The 27,983-nt window shown below is 43.8% G+C and overlaps 1 long non-coding RNA gene across 1 annotated transcript; it reads right to left on the minus strand.

Annotated features, from left to right (window-relative positions):
* Window positions 1-944: 944 nt before the first annotated feature.
* LOC138852602 (uncharacterized) lies at window positions 945-27,983 on the minus strand. Its single transcript, XR_011391905.1, has 3 exons — window positions 27,844-27,983; window positions 1,765-1,842; window positions 945-1,493 (listed from the first exon to the last, which is right to left on the minus strand). It is a non-coding gene; the product is annotated as an uncharacterized lncRNA (long non-coding RNA).

A 27,983-nucleotide genomic window follows, 5' to 3' on the forward strand; every position in this document is an offset into this window, starting at 1 on the left:
TTGTATCAATCGCATCTGCTAGAAAAATGACAGGATGGATAATGAGAACCTTCAAAACTAGGGAGGCCAAGCCCATGATGACACTCTTGAGGTCACTTGTTCTATCTAGGCTGGAATATTGCTGCACACTAACAGCACCTTTCAAGGCAGGTGAAATTGCTGACCTAGAAAATGTACAGAGAACCTTCACGGCACGCATAACGGAGATAAAACACCTAAATTACTGGGAGCGCTTGGGGTTCCTGAACCTGTACTCCCTGGAACACAGGCGGGAGAGATACATGATTATATACACCTGGAAAATCCAAGTGGGACTAGTACCGAACTTGCACACGAAAATCACTCACTACGAAAGCAAAAGACTTGGCAGACGATGCAACATCCCTCCAATGAAAAGCAGGGGTGTCACTAGCACGTTAAGAGACCATACAATAAGTGCCAGGGGCCCGAGACTGTTCAACTGCCTTCAAGCATACATAAGGGGGATTACCAACAGACCCCTGGCAGTCTTCAAGCTGGCACTGGACAAGCACCTAAAGTCGGTACCTGACCAGCCGGGCTGTGGCTCGTACGTTGGTTTGCGTGCAGCCAGCAGCAACAGCCTGGTTGATCAGGCTCTGATCCACCATGCGGCCTGGTCACAGACCGGGCTGCCGGGGCGTTGACCCCCGGAACTCTCTCCAGGTAAACTCCAGGTAGCCAGTTGATACATGGTCATCAAGGCCTCAGGTAACTTACATACCATCACTCTAGGATAGTTTAACCTCTAAGATTAGTATGAAAGTAAACTCTCATTGTATATACGCTGAGATTCACACCTCTTGGTGTGAATCTCAGTCAAAACAGTCCATAAACTGTAGAATTCATAGCCATTTTTTTTTAAGGCGTTAACATTGTTACTAGAAATAACAGGGAACCTATTGAGGGATTAATTAAAGCACAACTTTAATGCAATATTTTATTAAGAAAATCATAAATCCAAATTATAAACCTATTATATTATATTCTTAATGTTCTCCATCCTTATGGCACTAAGCTCCTACAAGTGAGGCTGACGATGGTAGGTAGCTGCTCCTTTATGCCTGGTTGCCCCATTCTCCCTTCTTACTTTCTTTTCTCATCCACTTGCAAGACTTTCCCCTCCTCTCTCAGTGGTGGGGTCTAGGGACAATTCCAATTTCTTTCCCAACCACCCCTGTGATGTGACTGGGTCTTAAGGTCAGAAATTACAAAGTTTCTTCCCTGATAGTGTGGTGTAGGAGCAGCACTTGAAAGAATCTACCCTCCACCTGGTGGTGTACTTAAGCGTAGGGACAGAAATATAAAGACTTCCTCAACTTTCCAGTAACAAGGTAAAGGTGTGCGGGCATCACTTGTAAGGCTGCTTCCCATAATCCCCCTCTGTAGCGCTGGAGTCTAGGGGCAACACTTGCAGGGTTTAGTGCACGTCTTGGCACACTCCTCCTTGGATGGACACTTGCACCCAGAGGAACCTGTAAGTAATCATATATGCAATGAAAACTGTCTGGTCCTACTATATGAACAGATTTGTACTGTTATTTTAGTATATAAACTCCAAAATCTTTGGTTTACCAGACACAATACTGATGTTATTGAAGATTTTTGTCAACTATAGTAGAGAGATAAATGACTTTTCCAGAAATGAATGTAATAAAATATCATCCAGGAACGGTGATCATTGTACGAAAATATTTTAACTACAAGAATTTTGTAAGTTTTAGTGAAAATCTAGAAATGTCTTACACTTTTCACAAGGAGCACAGCGACAGGAGGTGCACTCACAGCCCTTCTTGCAGCCTCCCTCAGCACACTCACACTTGTCTGTAATAAAATATACTCAGTCAACAACACAAAGCAATCCAATTAATAAAATAGTAATAATAATAATAATAATAATAATAATAATAATAATAATAATAATAATAATAATAATAATAATAATAATTGAAGACTGGCAAATTGCTCAGATTTAGAATTAGAAAAACTTATGATCAATGAAATTGGTCATTTTTATTCCCATTACAAAATTCAGATTATATATATTTTTTATTAATGATGGTAGAATTACCAACAATATTTTAGGTAAAAGGTCACAAATATAACCAATGTGACATTTTATTGTGGCAATGTTTCCTTCTTCAGGAGCTTATAAAAGCAGTAACAAGGTTACCATACAATACCACACCATACAATATCATACCATACAATATCATACCATACAATAGAGCGAAAAACTAATGTAAAAGACCTGGGAGTGATCATGTCAGAGGATCTCACTTTCTAAGACCATAATATTGTATCAATCGCATCTGCTAGAAAAATGACAGGATGGATAATGAGAACCTTCAAAACTAGGGAGGCCAAGCCCATGATGACACTCTTGAGGTCACTTGTTCTATCTAGGCTGGAATATTGCTGCACACTAACAGCACCTTTCAAGGCAGGTGAAATTGCTGACCTAGAAAATGTACAGAGAGCCTTCACGGCGCGCATAACGGAGATAAAACACCTATATTACTGGGAGCGCTTGAGGTTCCTAAACCTGTATTCCCTGGAACGCAGGAGGGAGAGATACATGATTATATACACCTGGAAAATCCTAGAGGGACTAGTACCGAACTTGCACACGAAAATCACTCACTATGAAAGCATAAGACTCGACAGACGATGAACCATCCCCACAATGAAAAGCAGGGGTGTCACTAGCACGTTAAGAGACAACACAATTAGTGTCAGGGGTCCAAGACTGTTCAACTGCTTCCCAGCATACATAAGGGGGGATTACTAATAGACCCCTGGCTGTCTTCAAGAAGGCGCGCTGGACAGGCACCTAAAGCCAGTACCAGATCAGCCGGGCTGTGGTTTGTACGTCGGTTTACGTTAGCATCAGCCTGGTTGATCAGGCCCTGATCCACCATGAAGCCTGGTCACAGTCCGGGCCGCGGGGGGGGCATTGATCCCCGAAACCCTCTCCAGGTATATTCTAGGTATTATCGAAGGTGGAATGGGATTCTTCCTTACAATGTTTTACGGTAAAAAAAAAAAATGTTAGGTAAAAGGACAGAAGTGTAACTAATGTAACATTTTATTGTGGCAACGTTTCTCTCCTAATCTAACCTAACTTAACCTAACCTAACTTAACCTAACCTAACCTAACTTAACCTAACCTAACTTAACCTAACCTAACCTAACTTAACCTAACCTAACTTAACCTAACCTAACTTAACCTAACCTAACTTAACCTAACCTAACTTAACCTAACCTAACTTAACCTAACTTAACCTAACCTAACTTAACCTAACCTAACTTAACCTAACTTAACCTAACCTAACTTAACCTAACCTAACTTAACCTAACTTAACCTAACCTAACTTAACCTAACCTAACCTAACTTAACCTAACCTAACTTAACCTAACTTAACCTAACCTAACTTAACCTAACTTAACCTAACTTAACCTAACCTAACTTAACCTAACCTAACTTAACCTAACCTAACTTAACCTAACTTAACCTAACCTAACCTAACTTAACCTAACCTAACTTAACCTAACCTAACTTAACCTAACCTAACTTAACCTAACCTAACTTAACCTAACTTAACCTAACCTAACTTAACCTAACCTAACTTAACCTAACTTAACCTAACCTAACCTAACTTAACCTAACCTAACTTAACCTAACTTAACCTAACCTAACTTAGTCTAACCTAACTTAACCTAAGGAGGAACTTTGTCAAGTCGTTATGCCTTGACAAAGTTTCACTTCCTGCAATTAGTACGTCGCCTTGTTGAGTCTGAGCCTAAACCATTTTTCGAGGCATTTGCTTTTTAAAAGTGACTACGGCATATGTCGAAGTACTTGCTCCCAGAAGTATGGTGAAAACTTTCCATATAGAGAGGAAATATGATTCCTAAAAAAAAAAAAGGAAGGGGAGAGGGAATAAAATATTGCCAGTTAGTGTAACAATACTCCGCGGAGTCTGATGAAGACACAGTGTGAACTCTAATGTTGATTTTTTTGCACTACCGTTCACAGGATGAGCTGCGGGTGCACAATAAACTAACTGCTCAGGCGACACAGCTTAACTATTAGTTAGGGCAGGTGGACAATATTTCCTCCATGCCTAAACCCCGAGAAAGTCAGACTCCCACACCATACCCCTAACCCAGTCAATACCATGAAGCTTTTCCAAGGCCTGTGAGAGCAGCTGATGTATGGCTGCTCTCTGATCATTTATTTGCTCAACGAACTGTGAGCGACGAAGATGAGCGCCCCAGGAAGAAAACAAGGGAATACACACACACACAAAGGACCCAGGTGAATAAGGAGACCAGTCGTACAGCCAGAAATGAATATGCACAGGTAAGACGGGAGGCCCAAAGGTAGTATGAGAATGAGATAGCAGCGAAAGCCAAATCTGAACCAAAACTGTTGTACAGCCACATCAGGAGGACAACATCAGTCAAGGACCAGGTAATCAGGCTGAGGAAGGAAGGAGGGGAGGTCTCAAAAAACGACCGTGAATTATGTGAGGAACTCAACAGGAGATTCAAAGAAGTGTTCACAGAGGAGACAGAAAGGCCTCCAGAAAGGCAGACAGGTGGGGTACACCATCAAGTGTTGGACACAATACATACAACCGAGGAAGAAGTGAAGAGGCTGTTAAGCGAGCTAGATACCTCAAAGGCGATAGGGCCAGATAACATCTCTCCATGGGTCCTGAGAAAGGAAGCTTTGTGTACCACTAACAACTATCTTCAACACATCTATCGAAACAGGACGACTACCAGAAGTATGGAAGACAGCAAATGCAGTCCCAGTTTTTAAAAAGGAGACAGACACGAAGCATTAAACTACAGGCCAGTGTCAGTGACATGTATAGTATGCAAAGTCATGGATAAGATTATCAGAAGAGTGGTGGAACACCTAGAAAGGAATGAGCTTATCAACGACAACCAACATGGTTTCAGGGACAGGAAATCCTGTGTCACAAACCTATTGGAGTTCAGTGACAGGGTGACGGCAGTAAGACAAAAGAGAGAGAGGGGTGGGTAGATTGCATTTTCTTGGACTGTAAGAAGGCGTTTGACACATTTCCACACAAGAGATTAGTGCGAAAGCTGGAGGACCAGGCAGGGATAACAGGGAAGGCACTGCAGTGGATCAGGGAGTACCTGTCGGAAAGACAACAGCGAGTCATGGTACGTGGCGAGGTGTCAGAATGGGTTCCAGTAACGAGGGTTGTGCCACAGGGATCAGTTCTAGGACCAGTGCTGTTTCTGGTATTTGTGAACAACATGACAGAAGGAATAGACTCCGAAGTGTCCCTATTTGCAGATGATGTGAAGTTGATGAAAAGAATTTAGTCGGACGAAGACCAGGCAGAACTACAGAGAGATCTGGACAGACTGCAAGCCTGGTCCAGAAACTGGCTCATGGAGTTCAACCCCACCAAGTGCAAAGTCATGAAGATTGGGGAAGGGCAAAGAAGACCACAGATGGGGTACAGTCTAGGGGGCCAGACCCTACAAACCTCACTCAAGGAAAAGGATCTTATTGTGAGTATATCACCGGGAACATCTCCTGAGGTGCACATCAACAAAAGAACTGCAGCAGCATACGGGTGCCTGTCAAACCTAAGAACAGCATTTCGACATCTAAATAAGGAGTCAATCAGGACCCTGTACACCGTGTACGTTAGGCCCATAATGGAATATGCAGCGCCAGTTTGGAACCCTCACCTAGCCAAGCATGTAAGGAAACTAGAGAAAGTGCAAAGGTTTGCAACAAGACTAGTCCCGGAGCTAAGAGGTATGTCCTACGAAGAGAGGTTAAGGGAAATCAACCTGACGACACTGGAAGACAGGAAAGTTAGAGGGGATATGATAACGACATATAAAATACTGAGAGGTATAGACAAGGTGGACAGAGACAGGATGTTCCAGAGATGGGACACAGCAGCAAGGGGTCAGATGAAGACTCAGATGAGTCACGAGGATATTACGAAGTATTTCTTCAGTCACAGAGTTGTCAGGAAGTGGAATAGCCTGGGTAGTGATGCAGTGGAGGCAGGATCCATACATAGCTTTAAAAAGAGGTATGATAAAGCTCACGGAGCGGGAAGAGTGACCGGGTAGCGGCCAATTGAAAAGGCGGGGCCAGGAGCTGTGAATCGACCCCCGCAACCTCAGCTAGGTGAGTACAACTACGTGGGTACACACAAAGAAACTCACACTGACAATGCAATTGTGGCCCGTGGCCTGGTACACAACGCCCTCGCTTCACACGCTGAGTGTCCGTGGTTTGATCCCCAGAAAGGGTGCAAACATTGGGCATGTTTCCTTATACCTGTTGTCCCGTTCACCTAGCATGCAAGTAGGCACCCGTGTGTTAGTCGACTGGTGTGGGTCGCATCCTGGGGGACAAGACTGAGGACCCCAATGGAAATAAGTTAGACAGTCCTCGATGATGCACTGCCTTTCTTGGGTTATCCTGGGTGGCTAACCCTTCGGGGTTAAAAATCCGAATAAAATCTTATCTTAGGAGAATGAAACTTATAACGACCGTTTAAGTCGGACCGAAACGCCGTCGTAAGTTTAATTGTATGTGCGGATTATCTGTGTATCGTCCCAGTTACGGTATTCTTATTATAAAACAAGAACATTCGTGGCTGGTGTTCGAGACGGGGTGGGGGCGAAACGTCCTCATTCAAGGAAGGCCGAAGCAGAAATCGGCATAATAACTTTACAGAACCACTAAGCGACGGGCTATTAAAGGAAAATGGTAATCCAGAGGCTGTAAAAGTAACTTAAGAAACTTCTAAGGAGAGTAATCAAAAGCAATGTTTACTTCATGGCGTCTCAATAACGCTATATTTAGACTGCTGAATTATACAAAATTATAAACAACAGTTTAGCGAATTCTCGGTAGTGTTGATGAAGGTTGTGTCATGGCAGCAGTGCCCTCTGCTGGTGGTCAGTTTAGTGATGATTCAATCTTCCAGTTCCTGCCAGCTGGGAACTACATCACACCCACACTTCCCTACTGACTAGGCTTGCCACAGCCTGTAGTCTGCCTCATACTATTTCTGGCCCTTAACAATAATCTGGCATTATATAGCACATGTGCACCTTTGACATTGAGAAATAATTACATGAAAATTAGACACATGTGCAACATCTGGGTATCTTTATTGTAGACGTTTCGCCATCCAGTGGCTTTATCTATACAAATTCAAGAACATAAATGTCCTTGAATTTGTACTGATAGTCACTGGATGGCGAAACGTCTACAATAAAGATACCCAGATGTTGCACATGTGTCTAATTTTCATCTTGTCGGTATTGTATACCATTCTTGTACAAATAATTACATGTTCATTAGAGCAGTTCACCAGAAACTCTCACTTAAGGAAGGAACTTTATGACAACGTTTTGGTCTGTCCTGGAGCAATGTTAAGTCACAACTGGATTGTGAGCTGACAGTAGTCCAGAGTTAGTTTAATGTTTATTATGCACCCCATACCCATCCTGTGGGCGGTAGTCAAAAGATTACAGAGGTACATAATTGGTCCAGGGACTGGACTCCAAAGTTTTGATAGCTGAGCAAGTTACAGAGGTAATGAACTCACAATTTACAAAGGTAATGAACTCCAGGTAGGTCTGGTCACAATCATGACAAGTTACAAAGGATTTACAGATTACAGAGGTACGTAATGGGTCCAGGGACTGGGCCCCCAAAGTTTTGATAGCTGAACTAGGTGCAAAGGTAATGAGCTCATAAGTTACAAAGGTAATGAATAATGTAAGAATGGTTACTTACGTTTATACATGGCTACAATCACGAACAAATTATAGTGTAATGAGCAATTCACACTTCCACACCCGGTCACAACTGTAGTGAGTTATTGTTGCAAATATTGATTGTTGAGTCACACACACACACACACACACACACTGCAACAAGGCCTTTGACACCGTTCCTCACAAGAGATTAGTGCAGAAGCTAGAGCATCAGGCGCATATAACAGGAAGGGCACTGCAATGGATCAGAGAATACCTGATAGGGAGGCAACAACGAGTCATGGTACGTAATGATGTATCACAGTGGGCACCTGTGACGAGCGGGGTCCCACAGGGGTCGGTCCTAGGACCAGTGCTATTTTTGGTATATGTGAACGACATGATGGAAGGGTTAGACTCAGAAGTGTCCCTGTTTGCAGATGATGTGAAGTTAATGAGGAGAATTAAATCTGATGAGGACCAGGCAGGACTTCAAAGAGACCTGGACAGACTGGACACCTGGTCCAGCAAATGGCTTCTCGAATTTAATCCTGCCAAATGCAAAGTCATGAAGATAGGGGAAGGGCACAGAAGACCACAGACAGAGTATAGGCTAGGTGGCCAAAGACTGCAAACCTCACTCAAGGAGAAAGATCTTGGGGTGAGTATAACACCGAGCATGTCTCCGGAAGTACACATCAATCAGATAACTGCTGCAGCATATGGGCGCCTGGCAAACCTGAGAACAGCATTCCGATACTCCATACTGGATACTTGATGCTGGATGCTGGATGCTGCATACTCCATACTGGAGTATGCAGCACCTGTTTGGAACCCGCACTTGATAAAGCACGTCAAGAAACTAGAGAAAGTACCAAGGTTTGCGACAAGGTTAGTTCCAGAGCTAAGGGGAATGTCCTATGAAGAAAGATTAAGGGAAATCGGCCTGACGACACTGGAGGACAGGAGGGTCAGGGGAGACATGATAACGACATATAAAATACTGCGTGGAATAGACAAGTTGGACAAAGACAGGATGTTCTAGGGAGGGGACACAGAAACAAGAGGCCACAATTGGAAGTTGAAGACACAAATGAGTCAGAGAGATATTAGGAAGTATTTCTTCAGTCATAGAGTTGTAAGGCAGTGGAATAGCCTAGAAAATGACGTAGTGGAGGCAGGAACCATACACAGTTTTAAGACGAGGTTTGATAAAGCTCATGGAGCGGGGAGAGAGAGGGCCCAGTAGCAACCGGTGAAGAGGCGGGGCCAGGAGCTAAGACTCAACCCCTGCAACCACAAATAGGTGAGTACAAATAGGTGAGTACACTCACACTCACACACACACACACACACGCGTGCACACACACACACACACACACTCACTCACACTGACACACACACACACACACACACACACACACACACACACACACACACACACACACACACACACACACACACACACACACACACACACACACACACACACACACACATGGTAATGCATTACTTACAGCTAGCAAAGTCAGGGTATTTCTCCAGAATGGTCTGTAATATACCACTGTGGATAAAATACTTTGCCATTTCTTGAACATTTCTGAGTGAGTTGTTTCTAAATTTATTAATCTGATCACACTCCAGTACATAATGATGCAAGGTGTGACAATAGTCCATCTGGCAAAGTTTACATTTCGTTTGGTCTACATCTGGTGGTGGTGATTTAACCTGCCATAGATACTTGTAACCCAGCCGGAGCCGGGCAGTAGTGACATTCAAGAGTCTGCTTATCTTGTTGGATGCACCATAGACATGTGGCTCCTCCTGCATGATGGAATGATGATAGATGGACTGACTTGTGTCAATCTCCCTAAGTCTTAAGTCAATAAAGTTCATTTGAAGTTCTTTTCGTATTATTGTTCTCAAACTGCTAACTGACAACCCAAGATTGTAATCTACCCCCTCTTTGAAAGCATACAGCTTAGCCAATTTATCAGTTCTATCATGCATCTGAAGACCAATGTGAGATGGAATCCACAGCATGTGCACTCTAACTCCACTGTCCACAATCTTACCATTCCTGTCTGGCTTCTGACACAAGCATGCCACAATTTATACTTAATGAGTTGAGAGCATTTATGGATGACAGAGAATCAGTTACAATTAAAGTGTCAACCTTAGATACATGGACACATTTGAGTGCAAGGAGTATGGCAAACAGTTCTGTCTGAAGGGTAGAGGCCCAGTTATTGATGCGTGCTCCAATTTCTTTATGAGAGCCATCACTCTGTATGACAACAGCAGCACTACCAGCTGCACCAGTGGATTGGTGAACAGAACCATCAATGTAAATAATTTGTCCAGAACGGACCGAAATGTCATCTTATGTTTCCTCATTTCTGTGCTATTTTGATGAATTGTTCCAGCCAGAGTATTATAACTGCTGCAGCAAAGGCGCGTCTGACAAGTCAAAAAATAACTTTTCAACATCTAAGTGAAAAGTCATTCACCGTGTATGTCAGGCCCATATTGGAATACCCAGCACCAGTATACAACCCACACCTGGTCAAGCATATCATGAAATTGGAGAAAGTGCAGAAATTTACAACAAGACTAGTCCCGGAGCTAAGGGATATGTCCTGTGAGGAGAGGATAAGCGAACTCAACCTGATGACACAGGAGGACAGGAAGACTAGGGGCAATATGATAACAACTTATAAGATACCGAGAATTGACAAGGTGAATAGGGACAGAATTTTTGAGAGATGGAAGTTGAAAACTCAGATGAGTCATAGGGATGTCAGGAAGTATTTCTTTAGTCTCAGATTTGTCAGGAAGTGGAACGATTTGAAGAGTGAAGCGGAAGAGGCAGGATCAATATACAGCTTGAAGAAGAAGTACGATAAGGCTCATGAAGCCAGGAATGGACGTAGTAGCGACCAACAAAGAGGTGGAGCCAGGAGCTGTAATTCGACTTCTGCAGCCATGTATAGGATGGTACATATACATAGGTGAGTACACACACACACACACACACACACGCACACACGCACACACACACACACACACGCACACACACACACACACACACACACAGGAGCTAGGACTCGACCCCTGCAACCACAAATAGGTGAGTACAAATAGGTGAGTACACACACACACACACACACACACACACAACAATGTACAAGGAGGCTGAGGAGAGGTTTGTACCCAAGGGAAACAGGAATAATGAAAAAGCCAGGATGAGCCCATGGTTTACCCAAAGGTGCAAAGAGGCAAAAACCAAGTGTGCTAGGGAATGGAAGAAATATAGAAGGCAAAGGACCCAGGAGAATAAGAAGAGCAGTCGTAGAGCCAGAAACGAATATGCACAGATAAGAAGGGAAGCCCAACGACAATATGAAAACGACATAGCAGCAAAAGCCAAATCTGACCCGAAGCTGTTATACAGCCACATCAGAAGGAAAACAACAGTCAAGGACCAGGTAATCAGGCTAAAGAAGGGAGGAGGAGAGACAACAAGAAATGACCGTGAAGTATGTGAGGAACTCAACAAGAGATTCAAAGAAGTGTTCACAGAGGAGACAGAAGTGGCTCCAGAAAGACGGAGAGGTGGGGCACACCACCAGGTGATGGACACAGTACACACAACCGAGGAAGAAGTGAAGAGGCTTCTGAGTGAGCTAGATACCTCAAAGGCAATGGGGCCGGATAACATCTCTCCATGGGTCCTGAGGGAAGGAGCAGCGGCGCTATGTGTACCCCTAACAACAATATTCAATACATCTCTCGAAACAGGGAGATTGCCTGAGGCATGGAAGACAGTAAATGTAGTCCCAGTCTTTAAAAAAGAAGACAGACATGAAGCACTAAACTACAGACCAGTGTTACTGACATGTATAGTATGCAAAGTCATGGAGAAGATTGTCAGAAGAAGAGTGGTGGAACACCTAGAAAGGAATGATCTCATCAACAGCAGCCAACATGGTTTCAGGGACGGGAAATCCTGTGTCACAAACCTACTGGAGTTCTATGACATGGTGACAGCAGTAAGACAAGAGAGAGAGGGGTGGGTGAATTGCATCTTCTTGGACTGCAAGAAGGCGTTTGACACAGTACCACACAAGAGATTAGTGTAAAAACTGGAGGACCAAGCAGGGATAACAGGGAAGGCACTACAATGGATCAGGGAATACTTGTCAGGAAGACAGCAGCGAGTAATGGTACGTGGTGAGGTGTCAGAGTGGGCGCCTGTGACCAGCGGGGTCCCACAGGGGTCAGTCCTAGGACCAGTGCTGTTTCTGGTATTTGTGAACGACATGACGGAAGGAATACACTCCGAGGTGTCCCTGTTTGCAGATGACGTGAAGTTGATGAGAAGAATTCACTCGATCGAAGACCAGGCAGAACTACAAAGGGACCTGTACAGGCTGCAGACCTGGTCCAGCAATTGGCTCCTGGAGTTCAGTCCCACCAAGTGAAAAGTCATGAAGATTGGGGAAGGGCAAAGAAGACCGCAGACGGAGTACAGTCGAGGGGGCCAGAGACTACAAACCTCACTCAAGGAAAAATATCTTGGGGTGAGTATAACACCAGGTACATCTCCTGAAGCGCACATCAATCAAATAACTGCTGCAGCATATGGGCGCCTGACAAACCTCAGAACAGCATTCCGACATCTTAATAAGGAATCGTTCAGGACCCTGTACACCGTGTACGTTAGGCCCATATTGGGCCATACCAAAAGTCATTACATTAGACCTTAGTGCAATTACAAGTGAGAGTCTTGTGCTATTTATAATTTGTATTTTTATATTATTAGTTTATACCTAGTTGTACTTTAGCTCATTCCAGCACAACACATAGACAACACCAACTTCATTATGTGTATTAGTGACTATACTCTACATGACCAAAATGCTATAACTATATACTTGTCCAAACTTCCCACCACTACAGATATCAGTACTAAAACTCAACACACAACTCAGGATATAAATAACCATAATTTAAACCTAGAAGATGATTGATCACGTTGACCCTGATCTAAACCTCCATAATCTGACACCCAATCAAAACCTATTGGAAAGTAACTGCCTTTACTACACAGCATCACAAGCCAGCACTATCCTAAACAATGATAAAAGTCTATCAGTACTTAACTACAACATCAGGTCCTTAAGCAAACACTATGATGACCTCCTGGCACTCCTTGAATCACTAAAGACACCCTTCTCCTGCATTATTCTTACCGAGACCTGGCTAAAACAGGACACAATAGATATCTACCCTCTACCAGGATACACAGCAATCCACAACTGCAGACCATACCAAGTTGGGGGTGGTATGGCAATCTATTACTCTAACCAATTATCTTGTATCAGCACCAATTGCTTTAGTGATGAATATGGAGAATACATTTTTGCTAATTTTACTGTAAAAAACCTTAAGACGCCTATAACAATCGGTGCCATTTACCGGATACCCCACACTAACATCCCAAACTTCAGTGAGAAATTAAAGGCACTAATAACAAACAGACAAATGAATAAGCACCACCTTCTCTTAGCTGGAGACTTCAACATCAACCTTGGCCTACTAGATGATCAGCTTGTAACTGATTTCATCAACAATATGAACAACACACTTCTCATACCAACAATAACTAAACCAACCAGGCTCACTGAAACAAGTGCAACCATAATAGACCACATATGGACCAATATACTAACCACCCTTAAATCAGGGATAATCACAGATAGCACTACAGACCACTACCCTACCTTCCTCTTGACAAACATTAGTAAACCACCACTTGAATACAACAAAGTCTCATTTAGACTCCATGATGAGGCCTCAATAAGGAAGTTCACAGCTGACCTAGAGACTGTTGACTGGCCTACAGAATTCGCCAAGGCCAATGGTATTACCTGGAGTTTACCTGGAGAGAGTTCCGGGGGTCAACGCCCCCGCGGCCCGGTCTGTGACCAGGCCTCCTGGTGGATCAGAGCCTGATCAACCAGGCTGTTGCTGCTGGCTGCACGCAAACCAACGTACGAGCCACAGCCCGGCTGATCAGGAACTGACTTTAGGTGCTTGTCCAGTGCCAGCTTGAAGACTGCCAGGGGTCTGTTGGTAATCCCCCTTATGTGTGCTGGGAGGCAGTTGAACAGTCTCGGGCCCCTGACACTTATTGTATGGTCTCTTAAAGTGCTAGTGACACCCCTGCTTTTCATTGGGGGGATGGTGCATCGTCTGCCAAGTCTTTTGCTTTCGTAGTGAGTGATTTTCGTGTGCAAGTTCGGTACTAGTCCCTCTAAGATTTTCCAGGTGTATATAATCATGTATCTCTCCCTCCTGCGTTCCAGGGAATACAGGTTTAGGAACCTCAAGCGCTCCCAATAATTGAGGTGTTTTATCTCCGTTATGCGCGCCGTGAAAGTTCTCTGTACATTTTCTAGGTCGGCAATTTCACCTGCCTTGAAAGGTGCTGTTAGTGTGCAGCAATATTCCAGCCTAGATAGAACAAGTGACCTGAAGAGTGTCATCATGGGCTTGGCCTCCCTAGTTTTGAAGGTTCTCATTATCCATCCTGTCATTTTTCTAGCAGATGCGATTGATACAATGTTATGGTCCTTGAAGGTGAGATCCTCCGACATGATCACTCCGAGGTCTTTCACGTTGGTGTTTCGCTCTATTTTGTGGCCAGAATTTGTTTTGTACTCTGATGAAGATTTAATTTCCTCATGTTTACCATATCTGAGTAATTGAAATTTCTCATCGTTGAACTTCATATTGTTTTCTGCAGCCCACTGAAAGATTTGGTTGATGTCCGCCTGGAGCTTTGCAGTGTCTGCAATGGAAGACACTGTCATGCAGATTCGGGTGTCATCTGCAAAGGAAGACACGGTGCTGTGGCTGACATCCTTGTCTATGTCGGATATGAGGATGAGGAACAAGATGGGAGCGAGTACTGTACTGTGACTGAACAGACATTTTTCTTAACAAACTACTTAGACTATACAACAAACATTGTCCTATAAAAACGAAACAGATCACAAACAAACGGCTTGGTTGCCCATGGCTAACCAGCACCATTCTGAAATCCATTGATAAGAAACACCAATATGAAAAGCAATATAGACAGGGCTTAATACACAAAGATATTCTTAAACACTATTCATCAGTCCTCACCAAAGTAATAAAGAAAGCCAAACAACTATACTACTCCAGTAGATTTACTGACACAAGAGGAGATATAAAAAAGACCTGGAAAACACTCTCTCAGATTCTAGGGACCCACAAACTGAAAAAAAACAAGAATATTGTCCTAACTAAACCTAATGAAACACCACTGCAACCCACCGACACAGCTAACAAGATAAACGACTTCTTCTCAACCATAGGTTCTAATCTCGCCAATAAAATCCCACGTACCAATGCCCATGCCGGGGACTACCTAGATGGGAATTTCCCAAATTCCTTCTATCTTGCTCCAACTGAGCCCACGGAAGTCACCGAGATTATAAAGTCACTTAAAAATAACTCGGGGAATCTGTCTCATGTCCCACCATTATTGTACAAGAGAGTGGCCCATGTCCTCTCACATACTATCTCATTGCTTTTTGACAAGTCACTAGAAGTTAGCACCTTCCCGAAACTACTCAAGACGGCAAGAGTTACACCAATACATAAAGGTGGTGACCCTACAGATTTAAACAACTATAGGCCAATATCAAACTTACCATTGCTATCCAAAATCTTTGAGAAACTCGTGCACAGGAGACTATATTCATTTATAACGTCACAAAACATACTCAACCCCTGCCAATTTGGGTTCAGGAAAAACAAAAGCACTAACGATGCAATTATAATAATGCTAGATTTGCTTTACACAGCATTGGAAAATAAGGAATATCCACTAGGAATTTTTATTGACCTAAGAAAAGCTTTTGACAATGGATGGGTATGGGGTGCATAATAAACATATTAAACTAAACTAACACAGTAGACCACGGCATCCTACTCCACAAACTTGACCATTATGGTATAAGAGGCCATGCGCTTGCATATTTCAAATCTTACCTTACTAATAGGTATCAGTATGTCACCATTAAAGACACAGCATCAACAACACAGCCACTTGATACTGGAGTTCCGCAGGGAAGTGTCCTTGGTCCCCTCCTCCTCCTCCTCATATACATCAATGATCTTCCAAACGTATCTCGACACCTGAACCCCATTCTCTTTGCTGACGACACGACTTACCTGGAGTTTACCTGGAGAGAGTTCCGGGGGTCAACGCCCCCGCGGCCCGGTCTGTGACCAGGCCTCCTGGTGGATCGGAGCCTGATCAACCAGGCTGTTGCTGCTGGCTGCACGCAGACCAACGTACGAGCCACAGCCCGGCTGATCCGGAACTGACTTTAGGTGCTTGTCCAGTGCCAGCTTGAAGACTGCCAGGGGTCTGTTGGTAATCCCCCTTATGTGTGCTGGGAGGCAGTTGAACAGTCTCGGGCCCCTGACACTTATTGTATGGTCTCTTAACGTGCTAGTGACACCCCTGCTTTTCATTGGGGGGATGGTGCATCGTCTGCCAAGTCTTTTGCTTTCGTAGTGAGTGATTTTCGTGTGCAAGTTCGGTACTAGTCCCTCTAAGATTTTCCAGGTGTATATAATCATGTATCTCTCCCTCCTGCGTTCCAGGGAATACAGGTTTAGGAACCTCAAGCGCTCCCAATAATTGAGGTGTTTTATCTCCATTATGCGCGCCGTGAAAGTTCTCTGTACATTTTCTAGGTCGGCAATTTCACCTGCCTTGAAAGGTGCTGTTAGTGTGCAGCAATATTCCAGCCTAGATAGAACAAGTGACCTGAAGAGTGTCATCATGGGCTTGGCCTCCCTAGTTTTGAAGGTTCTCATTATCCATCCTGTCATTTTTCTAGCAGATGCGATTGATACAATGTTATGGTCCTTGAAGGTGAGATCCTCCGACATGATCACTCCCAGGTCTTTCACGTTGGTGTTATGCTCTATTTTGTGGCCAGAATTTGTTTTGTACTCTGATGAAGATTTAATTTCCTCATGTTTACCATATCTGAGTAATTGAAATTTCTCATCGTTGAACTTCATATTGTTTTCTGCAGCCCACTGAAAGATTTGGTTGATGTCCGCCTGGAGCTTTGCAGTGTCTGCAATGGAAGACACTGTCATGCAGATTCGGGTGTCATCTGCAAAGGAAGACACGGTGCTGTGGCTGACATCCTTGTCTATGTCGGATATGAGGATGAGGAACAAGATGGGAGCGAGTACTGTGCCTTGTGGAACAGAGCTTTTCACCGTAGCTGCCTCGGACTTTACTCTGTTGACGACTACTCTCTGTGTTCTGTTAGTGAGGAAATTATAGATCCATCGACCGACTTTTCCTGTTATTCCTTTAGCACGCATTTTGTGCGCGACCTGTTCTAAACCCATGTTGCCCTGGGTTGTGTAACTGATGGGTTTCTAGATGGGTGGTGATCTTGCTTCTTAGGACCCTTCTCTCACCCTAATCTTGCAACCCTCAACACCATTGTTAATGAGAAGCTGATGAAAATATCGACTTGGATGACAGCCAATAAACTTACGCTTAACGTTGACAAAACCTACAACATTATGTTTGGTAGCAGAGCAGGAGAGGCGCAAATTAACATTAAGATCGACAACACTCTAATTGCCAGGCATAATGAGGGCAAATTCCTAGGCCTATACCTCGACAACAACCTGAACTTCAGCACCCATATCCAATACATAACCAAAAAAGTATCCAAAACGGTTGGGATCCTCTCCAAGATACGATACTACGTGCCGCAAACTGCCCTTCTCACACTATACCATTCACTTATATATCCATACCTCACCTATGCTATCTGTGCTTGGGGTTCAACTGCAGCAACACACCTAAAGCCAGTAATAACCCAACAAAAAGCCGCAGTAAGAATAATCACTAAATCCCATCCCTGGCAACACACCCCCCCACTCTTCATAGATCTAAACTTACTCCCTGTTCAGTACATCCACACTTACTACTGTGCCATCTACATCTACAGGACCTTAAATTCCAATATTAACCTTGACCTAAAACGCTTTCTTGATAGTTGTGACAGAACCCACAGGCACAACACCAGACACAAACATCTCTATGACATTCCCCGTGTCCGACTAAACCTTTACAAAAATTCAATGTATGTCAAAGGCCCTAAAATCTGGAACACCCTACCTGAAAATTCCAAAAGTGCAGACACATTCATCACCTTCAAAACTACCATCAGAAAACATCTTATCTCCCTGATACACCCTGTCAACTAATAATACGAATACCACCTGGTGGTTCACACTTACACTCACTCACCCATTTGACCATAAACAGAAATATTAATCTCAATCTCAAAATAATGAATCTTAACTAGTCAAAAGTTGGCCTGTGATACTCCAATACTGAAACTATGCATAGTGATTGGAGTATGCGGCACCAGTTTGGAACCCACACCTAGCCAAGCATGTAAAGAAACTAGAGAAAGTGCAAAGGTTTGCAACAAGACTAGTCCCAGAGCTAAGAGGTATGTCCTACGAGGAGAGGTTAAGGGAAATCAATCTGACGACACTGGAGGACAGGAGAGATAGGGGGGACATGATAACGACTTACAAAATACTGAGAGGAATTGACAAGGTAGGCAAAGACAGGAGGTTCCAGAGACTGGACACAGCAACACGGGGACACAGTTGGAAGATGAAGACACAGATGAATCACAGGGATGTTAGGAAGTATTTCTTCAGCCACAGTGTAGCACACTTCTGGCGTGTCAGCGTGCCTCGTTGTGCTCCGGGTTATCTCGTGTTTTCACGGTCGCTCTTACGTGCTAGAACTTTAATTTGTGTCATCAATCCTATACGATACATCCCTCTAGCGCCTGGAACCAATCTTGGGCGGAAAACATTATATACTGAGTCAAAAAAGGAGAATTAGTGTGCACTACCTAGCAGAGTTTACTGCCAGAGGGGAATCATAGGCCTGTGTCCCGTGTGGAAAAAAATAATAATAATTGAACTTTTCGTGTCAGAGGAAAGAAAGTCTCCCTGATAACATTGAGTATACATAGTGTATAGTGTATACTACAGTGGCTCCCTAGTATATTGATGATAAAGGCTAAAGTGTCATTTGAAAACAGGTGAATTTGTAAATGAAGTGATAAGCCTATAGAGGCAGGTGCCAGAAGTCGCCAGAAACTTACCACAGGTCAGCTGTTTTTAATAATCTTCCTGGCTTGCTAGTGTACTCGCATATAATCTAGTGATACCAGTGAATAGCAGAATACAGTGTTGTAGTAGCAACTAACCAGTATTATAATGGTACTTAGTGGAGTGGAGTGACTTTCATTAGTTTCTTTTTCTTGAAATACGAGACGTTACTGTGAATTTCATATAACCTGTAGTTACCAGCGGTCGCAATATACACAACGAGAAGCAATTATTACTACAGAAAAAGCGTCCTTCCTCCAAAATTTGCACCAGTCAACTATAGTGATAATATAGCATTTATTGTGGTGGAGACGGAAAAAAAAAAAAAAAAAAAAAAAAATAGAAAAGCCAGATACAGCGATTGATAAACAAGGGTTGAGGTCGACCGTTCGTCATTGTAGGAGCTGCCAGATATCACCGGCTCTTCAACACGCAAGTTATACTTTTGTATCAGTCAAATCACATATTACTCGGGTAGATAATTTCCAGTAGATCCTTCATGTGTTAGCTCAAATCACCGACCAGTATGTTTTAAATAAGTGACCCACTGATCAGAGCAGATCGACTGGTCCGAACCCTTGACTGGTCCGAACCCTTGACTGGTCCGAACCCGGGACTGGTTTCAAACAGTTTCGTTGGACAATAAAGCAGACTGTAAACGGATGGGGTTGTAGGCGCCCTTATAAACACAAACATTAAAAATCAGGAACGTGACGGTAAGCTGTCCAATATACAAAAAGAGTTAGAAACAGAAATACAAATAGCTAGAGCTTCATTTAAGGTTATTAATATAATATTCAAGAGGTTGCTAGTAGAATTGCAGTAAATCAACCATTCAAATCATTATGAAGCTGTGTGTAGTCTGTGGTCAGTCAAACAAACGGGCTTCCACATGGATAAATTGTCATTTTTGTGGAAATTGGTGTCACGCTCCTTGTGCAGATATCCCAGAACTAGCTACAAGCAGTATTAAAACAGAGAAGTGTTTTTGGGTATGCCCAAATGAGGAAAATCTGTGGACTAAAATCACAAGGGTATTAAAAGAGGACAACATCAAAGCTGCTTTCATAGAAAACCTGGAAGCTTTCTACAACAGATGGGAACATAAAAAGTCTGGGCTGAATGGTACTGCCCTTGATACTGGCCATGTAGTCACAAACTGTAAGGCTGGAGGTGATGTCCTGGTAGTCAGTAAATGTGGGGCTGATAGTGCTGTCCTGGGAGACAGTAATGGTGAAGCTGGAGGTGCTGTCCTGGGAGACAGAAATGGTGAAGCTGGAGATACTGTCCTGGGAGACAGTAATGGTGAAGCTGGAGATTTTGTCCAGGTAGTCGGGAATTATACGCAGGAAGGAATACATATAAATGACCTCATAGGGGACAGGAGCCATAGTAGGGAAACAAGTGTAGTCAAAGATAAGATAAAACCAATATTGCAAACTAGAAATACCGCAGGAAATAGCAAACAAGAGGACTCCAATAGCAATAGTGAGGATAAATTACCAAAAACAACTGGTGGGAGCTCCATTGTTGGTGCTAGGGAGGATAGAAGTAAGACAGGGAAACATGCACCAACAGGGAATACAGTCACAGAAACCCAAGGCAAGCGGAAACCAAGCCTGTGCACATACTATGCACTTGGTATCTGCTGGCATGGGAAATCTGGAAAAACAGATGGGACATGCAACTATGACCACCCTAGAAAATGCCATGCCCATATGACAACAGGAAAATGCAAACTCCCTTCCTGTAAGCTTTTTCACCCTGAAATGTGTACCTCTTCAGTACAGGAAAGACTGTGCTATAACTTAAATTGCCAGGCATACCATCTAAAGGGGACAAAAAGATACAAAACATCCAGGCCATGGGAAAACCTGGGTAGCCACAGCCACTCAAGAGGGAGAGGTTTTTTAGTGCCAGGAAGGAAAAAAAACTGGCAGGAAATGGCAGAAATCGTACACCAAATCCAGTCATTCCTGGAGTGGAACCACAGTCGATGGCCTCCACTCCAAACCAACAGATACAGATACTAATGCCGGAAAAAAAATCCCCCCCCCCAGTACCAACAATACCACCAGTCCGATAACATTCTTCTTTGCAAATATACAGGGTCTAAAGCCAGCAACAAACAACAAAATACCTTTCATCCGTGGACTGCTTGCAGAGGCAAAGGCAATGTTCGCGGCTTTCACTGAGACCCACATAAAGGATCACTTGGACAACGAAATATGGATCCCAGGTTACAACCTATACAGATGTGACAGAGTGAACAGGCAAAAGGGGGGGGGGGGTTGGCCTGTACATTGCAGAGTCACTTGTTTGCACAGAACTGCTTAATGCCTCAAATGATGTAGTGGAAGTTTTAGCAGTAAAGGTCGAGAACCAAAACCTAGTCATTGTGGTAGTCTACAAGCCTCCGGATGCAACATCCCAGCAATTCCAGGAACAGCTGTTAAAAATTGACCACTGTCTGGAAAATCTTCCAGCTCCTGCACCCAACATCTTGCTCCTGGGGGACTTCAACTTAAGGCACCTAAAATGGAGGAATATAGCAAATAATATTGTTGCAGTAATAACACCAGGAGGCAGCTCTGATGAAAACTCACACTCACACGAGCTTTTAAATCTCTGCACAAAATTCAATTTAAACCAGCAAATAATAGAGCCTACTAGACTGGAGAATACACTAGACCTCATCTTCACTAACAATGATGATCTGATAAGAAATGTCACCATATCAAAAACAATATACTCAGATCACAACATAATTGAGGTTCAGACATGTATGCGTGGAGCCCCAGACCGACAAAATGAGACTAGTCACGAGGGAGCATTCACCAAATTCAACTTCAATAACAAAAACATAAAGTGGGACCAAGTAAACCAAGTCCTAACCGATATAAGCTGGGAAGATATACTAAGCAACACAGACCCAAACTTATGCCTAGAACAGATTAACTCGGTGGCACTCGATGTATGCACAAGGCTTATTCCTCTAAGAAAAAGGAGGAGTAGATGTAAAATAGAAAGAGACAGGCGCTCCCTTTACAGGCGACGGAAAAGAATAACAGAGCGGCTAAAAGAGGTCAATATATCTGAAATGCGCAGGGAGACACTGGTCAGAGAAATAGCAAGCATCGAACTTAAGCTAAAAGAATCCTTTAGGAGTCAGGAATCGCGGGAAGAACTAAAAGCCATAAATGAAATCGAAAGAAACCCAAAGTATTTCTTCTCCTATGCCAAATCAAAATCGAGAACAACGTCCAGTATTGGGCCCCTACTTAAACAAGATGGGTCCTACACAGATGACAGCAAGGAAATGAGTGAGCTACTCAAGTCCCAATATGACTCAGTTTTTAGCAAGCCGCTAACCAGACTGAGAGTCGAAGATCAAAATGAATTTTTTATGAGAGAGCCACAAAATTTGATTAACACAAGCCTATCCGATGTTATCCTGACGCCAAATGACTTCGAACAGGCGATAAATGACATGCCCATGCACTCTGCCCCAGGGCCAGACTCATGGAACTCTGTGTTCATCAAGAACTGCAAGAAGCCCCTATCACGAGCCTTTTCCATCCTATGGAGAGGGAGCATGGACACGGGGGTCGTCCCTCAGTTACTAAAAACAACAGACATAGCCCCACTCCACAAAGGGGGCAGTAAAGCAACAGCAAAGAACTACAGACCAATAGCACTAACATCCCATATCATAAAAATCTTTGAAAGGGTCCTAAGAAGCAAGATCACCACCCATCTAGAAACCCATCAGTTACACAACCCAGGGCAACATGGGTTTAGAACAGGTCGCTCCTGTCTGTCTCAACTACTGGATCACTACGACAAGGTCCTAAATGCACTAGAAGACAAAAAGAATGCAGATGTAATATATACAGACTTTGCAAAAGCCTTCGACAAGTGTGACCATGGCGTAATAGCGCACAAAATGCGCGCTAAAGGAATAACAGGAAAAGTCGGTCGATGGATCTATAATTTCCTCACTAACAGAACACAGAGAGTAGTCGTCAACAGAGTAAAGTCCGAGGCAGCTACGGTGAAAAGCTCTGTTCCACAAGGCACAGTACTAGCTCCCATCTTGTTCCTCATCCTCATATCCGACATAGACAAGGATGTCAGCCACAGCACCGTGTCTTCCTTTGCAGATGACACCCGAATCTGCATGACAGTGTCTTCCATTGCAGACACTGCAAGGCTCCAGGCGGACATCAACCAAATCTTTCAGTGGGCTGCAGAAAACAATATGAAGTTCAACGATGAGAAATTTCAATTACTCAGATATGGTAAACATGAGGAAATTAAATCTTCATCAGAGTACAAAACAAATTCTGGCCACAAAATAGAGCGAAACACCAACGTCAAAGACCTGGGAGTGATTATGTCGGAGGATCTCACCTTCAAGGACCATAACATTGTATCAATCGCATCTGCTAGAAAAATGACAGGATGGATAATGAGAACCTTCAAAACTAGGGAGGCCAAGCCCATGATGACACTCTTCAGGTCACTTGTTCTATCTAGGCTGGAATATTGCTGCACTCTAACAGCACCTTTCAAGGCAGGTGAAATTGCCGACCTAGAAAATGTACAGAGAACTTTCACGGCGCGCATAACGGAGATAAAACACCTCAATTACTGGGAGCGCTTGAGGTTTCTAAACCTGTATTCCCTGGAACGCAGGAGGGAGAGATACATGATTATATACACCTGGAAAATCCTAGAGGGACTAGTACCGAACTTGCACACGAAAATCACTCACTACGAAAGCAAAAGACTTGGCAGACGATGCACCATCCCCCCAATGAAAAGCAGGGGTGTCACTAGCACGTTAAGAGACCATACAATAAGTGTCAGGGGCCCGAGACTGTTCAACTGCCTCCCAGCACACATAAGGGGGATTACCAACAGACCCCTGGCAGTCTTCAAGCTGGCACTGGACAAGCACCTAAAGTCAGTTCCTGATCAGCCGGGCTGTGGCTCGTACGTTGGTTTGCGTGCAGCCAGCAGCAACAGCCTGGTTGATCAGGCGCTGATCCACCAGGAGGCCTGGTCACAGACCGGGCCGCGGGGGCGTTGACCCCCGAAACTCTCTCCAGGTAAACTCCAGGTAAACAGAGTAGTCAGGAAGTGGAATAATTTAGGAAGCGATGTAGTGGAGGCAGGATCCATACATAGCTTTAAGCAGAGGTACGATAAAGCTCATGGTTCAGGGAGAGTGACCTAGTAGCTACCAGTGAAGAGGCGGGGCCAGGAGGTTGGACTTGACCCCTGCAACCTCAACTAGGTGAGTACAACTAGGTGAGTACACGCATCGAGGACATCACATATGAAAGACCTCTTGGGGCCAGCGATCATGTGGTTTTAAGCTTCGAATACACAGTAGAGCTACAAGTGGGGAAGGGGGGGAAGCAGAAAGGCCAGGGCGAGTGAAGCCAAACTACAAGAAAGGAGACTACGTGGGAATGAGGAACTTCCTTAATGGGGTTCACTGGGACAGAGAACTGGCAGGGAAGCCAGTTAATGAGATGATGGAATATGTAACAACAATGTGCAAGGCGGCTGAGGAGAAGCCACATCAGGAGGAAAGCAACCGTCAAGGACCAGGTAATCAGGCTAAGGAAGGAAGGAAGGAGGAGAGACAACAAGAAATGACCGTGAAGTATGTGAGGAACTCAACAAGAGATTCAAAGAAGTGTTCACAGAGGAGACAGAAGTGGCTCCAGAAAGACGGAGTACAGTCTAGGGGGCCAGAAACTACAAAGCTCACTCAAGGAAAAAGATCTTGGGGTGAGTATAACATCAGGAACATCTTCTGAAATGCACATCAACCAAATAACTGCTTCAGCATATGGGCGCATAGCAAACCTCAGAACAGCATTCCGACATCTTAATAAGGAATCGTTCAGGACCTTGTACACCGTGTACGTTAGGCCCTTATTGGAGTATGCGGCACCATTTTGGAACCCACACCTAGCCAAGCACGTAAAGAAACTAGAGAAAGTGCAAAGGTTTGCAACAAGACTAGTCCCAGAGCTAAGGGGTATGTCCTACGAGGAAAGGTTAAGGGAAATCGACCTGACGACACTGGAGGACAGGAGAGATAGGGGGGACATGATAACGACATACAAAATACTGAGAGGAATTGACAAGGTGGACAAAGATAGGATGTTCCAGAGATGGGACACAGCAATAAGGGGACACAGTTGGAAGTTGAAGACACAGATGAATCACGGGGATGTTAGGAAGTATTTCTTCAGCCACAGAGTAGTCAGGAAGTGGAATAGTTTGGGATGCTATGTAGTGGAGGCAGGATCCATACATAGCTTTAAGCAGAGGTATGATAAAGCTCTTGGTTCAGGGAGAGTGACCTAGTAGCGACCAGTGAAGAGGCTGGGCCAGGAGCTAGGACTCGACCTCTGCAACCTCAACTAGGTGAGTACAATTAGGTGAGTACACACACACACACACGCACACACACACACACATACCTTACCTTAGTAAGGAATCGTTCAAGACACTGTACATCGTGTACGTCAGGCCCATACTGGAGTATACAGCACCAGTTTGGAACCCACACTTGATCAAACACGCCAAGAAATTAGAGAAAGTGCAAAGGTTTGCGACAAGGCTAGTTCCAAAGCTAAGGGGAATGTCCTACGATGAAAGGTTAAGGGAAATCGGCCTGACGACACTGGAGGACAGGAGGGTTAGGGAAGACAGGATAACGACATACAAAATACTGCGTGGATTAGACAAGGTGGACGGAGACAGGATGTTCCAGAGGGGGAACACAGAAACAAGGGGTCACACTTGGAAGTTGAAGACTCAAATGAATCAAAGGGATGTTAGGAAGTATTTCTTCAGTCATAGAGTAGTCAGGAAATGGAATAGTCTAGCAAGTGAGGTAGTGGAGGCAGGAAACATACATAGTTTTGAGATGAGGTATGATAAAGCTCAGAGGGTGAGTAGACACACATACACACACACACACACACACACACACACACACACACACACACACACACACACACACACACACACACACACACACACACACACACACATACACACACACACACAGCTATGTCTCAACCCCTGTAACTACAAATAGGTGAGTACAGGAAAGGAAATGAGACAGGACAGGATAGGAGACAGACACGAGGCACTAAACTACAGACCAGTGGTAGCAAGATGTAGACTCGCCCTTATATGCCTTCATGTGAAACCTTTTATTTTTATAATTTCTTGATAATGTGAGAAATTACGAAAGCGCTTGGAATTTCGCTATTTCATTTCACAGTGGCTGTTCTGCATATTGTGATATCACCTATTTACTGTGATCTTATTGCATATATGTATATATATATAATGTTGTGCCAAATAGGTAAAACTGGTCATTTAGCAAGAACTCATTTAAAATTAATTTTGTTCTAAAATTTTCTCTTATACGTTTAAAGATATATTTTGTTTTCTTCATTAAAGCAATAGCAAAGAACTACAGACCGATAGCACTAACATCCCATATCATAAAAAATGTTGAAAGGGTCCTAAGAAGCAAGATCGCCACCCATCTAGATACCCATCAATTACACAACCCAGGGCAACATGGGTTTAGAACAGGTCGCTCCTGTCTGTCTCAACTACTGGATCACTACGACAAGGTCCTAGATGCACTAGAAGACAAAAAGAATGCAGATGTAATATATATAGACTTTGCAAAAGCCTTCGACAAGTGTGACCATGGCGTAATAGCGCACAAAATGCGTGCTAAAGGAATAACAGGAAAAGTTGGTAGATGGATCTATAATTTCCTCACAAACAGAACACAAAGTGTAGTAGTCAACAGAGTAAAGTCCGAGGCAGCTACGGTGAAAAGCTCTGTTCCACAAGGCACAGTACTCGCTCCCATCTTGTTTCTCATCCTCATATCTGACATAGACAAGGATGTCAGCCACAGCACCGTGTCTTCCTTTGCAGATGACACCCGAATCTGCATGACAGTGTTTTCCATTGCAGACACTGCAAGGCTTCAGGCGGACATCAACCAAATCTTTCAGTGGGCTGCAGAAAACAATATGAAGTTCAACGATGAGAAATTTCAATTACTCAGATATGGTAAACATGAGGAAATTAAAACTTCATCAGAGTAGAAAACAAATTCCAACAACACAATAGAGCGAAAAACTAACGTCAAAGACCTGGGAGTGATCATGTCGGAGGATGTCACCTTCAAGGACCATAACAATGTATCAATCGCATCTGCTAGAAAAATGACAGGATGGATAATGAGAACCTTCAAAACTAGGGAGGCCAAGCCCATGATGACACTTCAGGTCACTTGTTCTATCTAGGCTGGAATATTGCTGCACACTAACAGCACCTTTCAAGGCAGGTGAAATTGCTGACCTAGAAAATGTACAGAGAACCTTCACGGCACACAGATGGCCAGATGTAAACACGTAAATAGTTCGTTACCACTGTAACTTGTTCGGCTATCAGAACTTTTGGGTTCCAGTCCCTGGACCCATCATGTGCCTCTGTAATATTCTAACTCCCCCCCCACACGATGAGTATGTAGTGCAATAAAGATGTTAAACTATTAGTTATCAAAACTTTACGGCCCGGTCCTTAGACCCATTATATTCCTCTGTAATATTTTGACTGACTCCCCCCCACACGATGGGTATGGGGTACACAATAAAAGAATTAAATTAACTAACGTGGACAAGAACACGTGTTTACCTTTGCAGCAAGGTCCAGGCATGATGGTGATAGTGGGCAGGTGACACAGGTAACGTCAGGGAGCTGGTGTGGCTGGTGAGAGTGCACACCTACCTCTTCTTATATGCACTGTGAGCCCCTGTGTCGTGTGCACACTAACT

This window comes from Cherax quadricarinatus, chromosome 12 (assembly GCF_038502225.1).
Source record: "Cherax quadricarinatus isolate ZL_2023a chromosome 12, ASM3850222v1, whole genome shotgun sequence".
NCBI lineage: Eukaryota > Metazoa > Arthropoda > Malacostraca > Decapoda > Parastacidae > Cherax > Cherax quadricarinatus.